Source organism: Branchiostoma belcheri, unplaced genomic scaffold, assembly GCF_001625305.1.
Source record: "Branchiostoma belcheri isolate BF01 breed outbred unplaced genomic scaffold, Haploidv18h27 scaffold123, whole genome shotgun sequence".
NCBI classification, from domain to species: domain Eukaryota; kingdom Metazoa; phylum Chordata; class Leptocardii; order Amphioxiformes; family Branchiostomatidae; genus Branchiostoma; species Branchiostoma belcheri.
In genome coordinates, this window is record NW_017802636.1 from 169,408 (window position 1) to 176,504 (window position 7,097).

Here is a 7,097-nt window from a genome sequence, read left to right on the forward strand (position 1 = left end):
ATCTGCCAGGTAAGCAGTATTTTCCTTATTTTACTATCAAGAAAGTATAATCTTGACACTTTATTGCTGTGTACACATCCACCAACACACGCACGCACGCAGACACACACACACACACACACACACACACACACACACACACACACACACACACACAGAGAGAGAGAGAGAGAGAGAGAGAGAATTCATTTTATTTATCTAGACTGTTATCTGCGGCTTTCGGAAAATAGAGGGAATGCCAAGTCATGGTTGTTGAAACTAAAGGACCCTCGTAGGTTAACCAGAACATATTAGTGCCCTGGCAATACAAGCCAAACATCTGTTCTACAAACGCGAGTACTTTCACGTACGCATCATGCCTCACCATCGAGCGTTGTGTGAACTGTCAGCGTGTGTAGAACAGGGTTTCCTGTGATGGCAGCCCGACTCTGCCAAGGTAAATACAATTCCTACACACCTAATAGCCACATCGACACAAAAGAACAGAAACGTGCTTCTAGTCACGTGCTAAAGATTTAGAGCCCTGTCTTGAGTCTTTTCTGAGAGTGTTCATGTTGGTCTACGCCCAACAAACTGGCCCAACCTAAGTTATTTGTGTATGCCTATTTTCGTGTGAAATATTGAACTGCGCTTTAAACCCGCTTGCACCAGCGATCCCAAGAACAATGCGCGGGTGCAAAGTTCCTTAGATACATTGTTAGTTGGTGATTGTGATAACATTACGATCTTGATCAAGAATGTATGAGGTAATAGAACCAACATTACACAGGGCCATTTTTCATGCTGACAAGGAGAAAAAGTGGACGTGACTTTGCAACCCAACAGAAGATAGCAAACGAAACAGGCAACAAACAAACAAACAAAACAAAACAAAACAAAACAAACAGTAAGTCCTATAACACATCAATACTGAATCAAAAAGTTGTCATGAACTGATCATGATTCAATATTGTTAGCTGTTGTAAACTCATGACATCTATCTATATATATATATATATGTAGCAACTAATGCACGTGCGGGCGTTAACCCGGAGATGGCAGTACTTTAGAAAGTGGGGTTCGGGGTATTCGCGATGAAGAATTTTACCAAACATTTAATCGAAACTATACATACTAGATAATACTGGTGATCTTCTGACTTCTATGTGTTTTATTGCACAGTGTTGTGTGAAAATGCCCGCAAACGAGAGCTCTGCGTGACAAGAGCTGTGTTTCCCCGCAGGTTAAAATCCTTACGCGTGCCCATGTCTCACACACATCCCCAGATATCACACACCTGACACTCATTTCGGCCCAGACTTTCGACCGCACGTTCGCGAGGATCGATTTCTGTTCTTATCTTTCCTCAGGAACAATAGTTGTACCAAGCACCGGAACACGTACGTGGTAGAGACCTGTTACATTGATTTCTGTTGTCCTTGTGCGTGGAAATAGGCGAAAGGGCAAAATCCATGTACAAAGAACATGCTTATCATCGACCCGATTCATTGAGTTATTTTTAGTAGTGAATAAGGTTCTGCTGTAGCTAAGTCAGCTTCGGATCTTAGGGTTGAGCAGGAAAAATCACGAATTTGGTCCAAAACATCTGTAGATAGTTTCCTTGGTTCCTCAGGCTGTTGCCAACCTTCTCCCTGCTGCTAGTCAAAGCTTGGTGTCCACCATAGAAGGTTTAATACCAGGGCTCTCATACTCTCCCAAACTATAAGCTGAGGGAACGGGTATGGGGGCACCGGTAGTACATGTAACTATACTAAGATGGAGCCCAATGGCAATGAAGCGCGTGCGGTAATTTTGCACTGTGGCTATGGTTGTGACTTATGCATGTATAATATATAATGTACAACGTAAGTAGAATATCACATCCCCTTTAAATTAAGATGTACGTGGGCTGGCCCTTATCCCCTCAATCCTGGTAAACATCATTCAACATAAGTTATTCAAGTAAGGATCTCATTTGCATAATTTATGCTAGAATGGCATTCTTCTTAAGATAAGACTGTCTTTTGGTGGCCAATATGATCAACCGATATAATTCATACAAATGAGAATCCTATTTGTATAATCAGGAGGAATAACCTATAATTTGTCAGTTATAAAGATTAACATCATTTGGCGAAGGGATGAGATCATGGAACTCTAGCTGCTAATGTTTTACTATTCTTGTTTGCACATATGTAACGAGGGAAGAACGTGAAAATACATTTGTACTTTTGACATTTAGGCCTACTTTGCGCGATCCTTCTGACCTATACCAGGTGTTTCAGGGGAAGGCGGCAAAAATAAGATCTATCCTGACTTTAACCCCAGTGATTTACAGATGCGTTTATCAGTCTTGTCACTAGGCCGGCGACTGAAATCTCTGCAGAAAAATAGAATCCAGATGAAACAGCCGGCCTTTCCTTCCGAGTTCAGTCAGGCCGGAACACGGTGACATCTCTACTGGCCTTCGCGCGTCCAAAGGTTGTTTTTCAACATAAATCTCGGGGCCCTAAATATCACCGCTAAAATACCAAAGTCGCTAACGACCTATGGTGGCCCGTAATATCTGATTTTACGACCATAGTTCAGATTAAACCGTTGCCCGTTTACATCATTTGCACCCCCCCTCCTTAAGAGGAAAAGATCTGACGGTGAAATGTTTCCTTTGAATTTTGATACATTGATATTTCCCTGCAAGAAATGTCACTGACTGAACCACCCTTGCATAATCTGGAACTCTCTGGGTTGTTCAGCGACGAAATAAGCCAACCAGATCATTAAGAGTCCTGAAATGTTACCAAAAACACCTGTTTCTGTCCCCACATGGAGCCTTTTACCATCATTTATTGATGTCAGGTACATACATGTACGTGCGTCATCAACGTATCAGATGTCTTTGCCATGTCCAAACCACGTCCAAATTTGAACGTGTGTAAGGTTATGTGTTTCTCTCTCCCCAACGTAACGGCTGTGTTATGTCTGAATGCAAACCGTCAACCATTAGCCTGTAAAACGGTGCAGCGCAACGATCAGTATAAACCCCGACAAGGAAGGACGGGAGGGGGTGTGTCATGATGAGCGTAATGCGCGTAGGCTGCCTTGAAATCACGATCGGCTGTATCCTTTAGGACAACATCTATTGTTGCCAAGCCCTGCATTGCAAACACCCATAAGGAAAGCCACTGTGAGCTTTAAATTTACCTTCCTGCGCGAATAGAGACCCCCTTCCCCTCCCTGAAATTCGCCCGAATCATCCAGTGTGCTGCAATGAAGATAGATGCGCTGGTGACATTTTTTGCGGGTTCAGCCTCTAAATGGCTCTCCGTGACCTATTACACCGATCCTGTCCACGATACGCGGATTATGACAATCTTTGAGCGCTATCATATTCAGCACAGATGAAATATCTTATGTACGTTATAAAACGATATTCTGTCGACCCGAATACATAAATATGCATATATTTTACTTCTAATAGCCATATACTAGTCTAATATCACGAAAATAGTCCCGCGAGTAGCCATCCTGTTATTCCGTGTCCAACGTCCTAGATTATCAGATCTTTCAGCGATATGGCACGCGAAGCGAGATCATCATATTGTTCCTAAAAATATTTGTAACCATTGCAGCTATTTCGTCTGCAGATTTGCCTCACCATTGTGAGTCTCTTGTCTGTATTTATTGTCAAATAACAATAAGATGTGTCCACGAGGAGAAATTTAACACGCGTGTTGTGAAACGATACACAAGATAGGCAATTTGTAACGCCTCCCATTATTTATAAGCCTGTGCGGAGCGCGGGGTCACGATATCGATCGTGTGACGTCACGTCACGTCGTCATTCCCGCTAGGATTACGCTAAATATAGCTTGTTGCCATGTGGAAGGTGGGCGGAACGGCAGGCATGGAAAACACGTGGCACTGTTGTTGCCGAGATGCACTTTTCCAACAACTGCAAGGTGGCGCTGATATGATTTATCAAAATAAGTTTTATTATTTCCTTCAGTTGTGTCAAGAACAATTTGATACATAATGACATTTGTGTCTATTCTCAAAATTTATTTCAAATGGCCAGCGTTCCAACATACATGCAATTACTCCTAGTTGGGCAAAAATGTGAAATGTACGTGTACCGTTTTGGATCGGAACTGGTAAGCATTTTTCGCAAATCGGTACTTAACTTTCAGGCACTTTTAGTAAACTTCGTTACCTCTGTCAGTTTTAAGCGAATTTTCGGACCTTTGCTTAGCTAGTGTTGCACGGTTAGGCCACACCAAGTAAATTTTATGGATGACGTCCTTTGGAGACCCTAAATCTAATGCGAGAGGGTGAGAAAAAAACAAGAAGGGCCCTAAAAAACAAGATGCCTAGATTAGAAATATACTAAGAGATGACAAATGTTAGGACACAAATTGAATGAGGTGACACAGTGTAACAAGCAAGAAGTCTTTTATTCATCATCAAAACAGCAATAAATCAGGTGGAACAGCAGTTGTCGTCCTGTCCTGTTTTCGCGTTACGGGTTTCACGTCAATTAATCTGACGATTGGCACTGTCGTGACTCTTTGGTCATAGTTACAGGAAGCGGAATTTCTTGGGTTTTTTTTCTAGGAACAGGCCAAAATCAATGCGCGCGTGGACGTCATCCATAAAATTTACTTGGTGTAGCCTTACCATGATCAGGATAAAAAAATGTATTTTCACAGCGCCGTTCAAGGTTTTCAAGTAGCCCCGTTATTCACCGTCACCAAGAACTTCACCATCTGGTTCCTACCCCTTGACACACCAGGAATAGCAGCACTTGACCGGAGGGGCTCTAGTGCCATGTGGAGGGTGCTACAGGAAGGGTACTTCTACCTATTGATCTGTTGTTGGAAGTCAACTGACAGATACGTACATTCAATTCCTTTGAGATTTACTGTAGTCGGTGATTTTATTTCATACGATCGCCACATAAGTTTGTAATTAAAGGTCCAAAAAAAGGCAGTATCAAACTGAAAGTGTGTCTATCTATTTAGATTATTTATTCTTGGGTGCCGATTCCCGGAGTGTCAGACAGACAGAGGCACCTACTTATGGTATTCATTTCTAGTATTGTTCTCGAAGCGTCTTATAGCTCCTATAATGCTAAAGCCCTTCCATCCAGACGCTCTTATAGAGGGAAGTATCTGACCCCGTACATTCTTTCCCCTTTCAACATCACTCCAAGTTTCCACTACTGTTCAGCCCAGTTGGACAAGGTCCAACTGTCCATGTCAACCTGGATGGCTGTACCGACTGAATGTACTCTCCAAGAAGAGGTTTAGGCTGTTTTATCAGGCTCCTTTTTTTGTACAGGTATCTTTTTTTCGCCAGCCAAACGGTGTCGTACCCCATCGTACCGATGCTATCTTGCCAATTGGATAGGTACTGTCTTGTAGCCACCATAAGATCGAGATCTGTTAGGAGATTAGACTGAATGCAGTTGAGCCTAAGACCCGAAGAAGATGATTTGTGCTCAGCCCCTTCACCTGTCCCTGAAAGGGGTGCATGTGAGGAAAACCCGGTCACGTTCGCATGTCCTCAGGTATCGTAGAGCATGCGCACTGTTGCGTAACATCATTAGAGCGGCTCCAAAAATGTCCTGGGGACGAGATGCGTGGGAAGGACTGATAAAAGTCGAGAAAAAAATAATCTACTAGTATTTCAGGAATGCATTAATTTGTCAAATAGGTGGCACCGGTATTACGTTTGGAACAAAAAATTGCCTCCGACAGTAATTGAGGCCCAGGGATTTTTTGTTTTGTTTTCGAAGACGTATAATATTTACACGTGATTCAAATTAGCAGGATATCAACTTTTGTAAAAACAAGAAGCTGTTGTTAATTTCTCGATGAATGTTGTTGTTAACCATCCAACACATCTCCGTTAGATCCGTCCGTCAACAGATGATGACCTTGTCCCCGGGAAGACAAGAGATCATATCAACGATGCTGTGTTTACTTCTGTACGCGTGGGCCTGTCATATGTTTATATCACTGCCAGGCAGGCTCCTAGCTCCACTCATGTCAGAGGAATGGTTCTCCAGTCTTGGCTTGTCTGTTTTGTTATTCAAGAAGCTGGCTGTTGACGCACAGTATTTCAGTAAAGCCGGTGGCAGGAAATTAAATCTTGGTAGCACACTGGCTAATATTCGGAAGATTTCTAGGCTTTTGCGGATTAATTGACGTAAGGGGGAAAATTGTAGCAGATATTAAGATGCATTATTCGGCGATTTTAGTGCTCAAATGTACGCCTTATCTCCGGCAGCACTCGGGGTATCATAGCTCTCCGCTCATGTTCTTAGCTGTACGTCCCGTTACTTGAATCTCGTCGACGTCACAGCGGGAGGCTTGAACGTGTTCAGAAAGACAGATCAAAGCTGTGAAAGGATACGTAATTAGATTCAGAACTCCCGGGGACAAGCACCAATTTGGTCAAGGTCGAGCCGTCAATCTCCTTCTGCCATGTAAACAAGAACTTCCCCGGGTCGATATCTTAGGGAGGGAAGGATCGTTGTCTCTCCGTTCTGGAGATGAATCTCTTTAGATTGCAAGTGTTATACTCACGGCAATCGTAAGTTTTCTATAATAGATAGAGAGGAGAAGGTTTTCGGGATAACGTAGTAGCTATTGTGCTTGATAGAAAATCCAAACGCTTGTAAAAATTACATGGTTCGCGGGCTGTGGTTTCAAATCGTTTGATAAAAACTGATTCCCGGAGTCGTTATATGAATATTCACGCCATGCCACCAGGCGGTGTAGCACAAACGTAATGTAACTCTTAATCCACATCCTAATCTGTATTCACACTCTGCGGACAGTCCCTAATTGTGTGTTTCCCGATTTCCAAGCTGCCTTAATTTGATAGTCGTGTGAAGTAACGAAGGCCAACGTCCTCTCAAGTTCAAGGGCAAATGACGAATCCCAAGTAAATGTAGATTGGCCTGTAGCCAAGAGGCGCAGATGGATGGTTTGTTTTTGTTCAGGCACTAAAGAGATATGTTTTCATCTCCGCTCGGAGGTTTAATTTCACTTGCCTTTTGAGGGGAGGTGAATAACTGCACGTACAGGGATGGTTTTATCACCTATATCTGATCA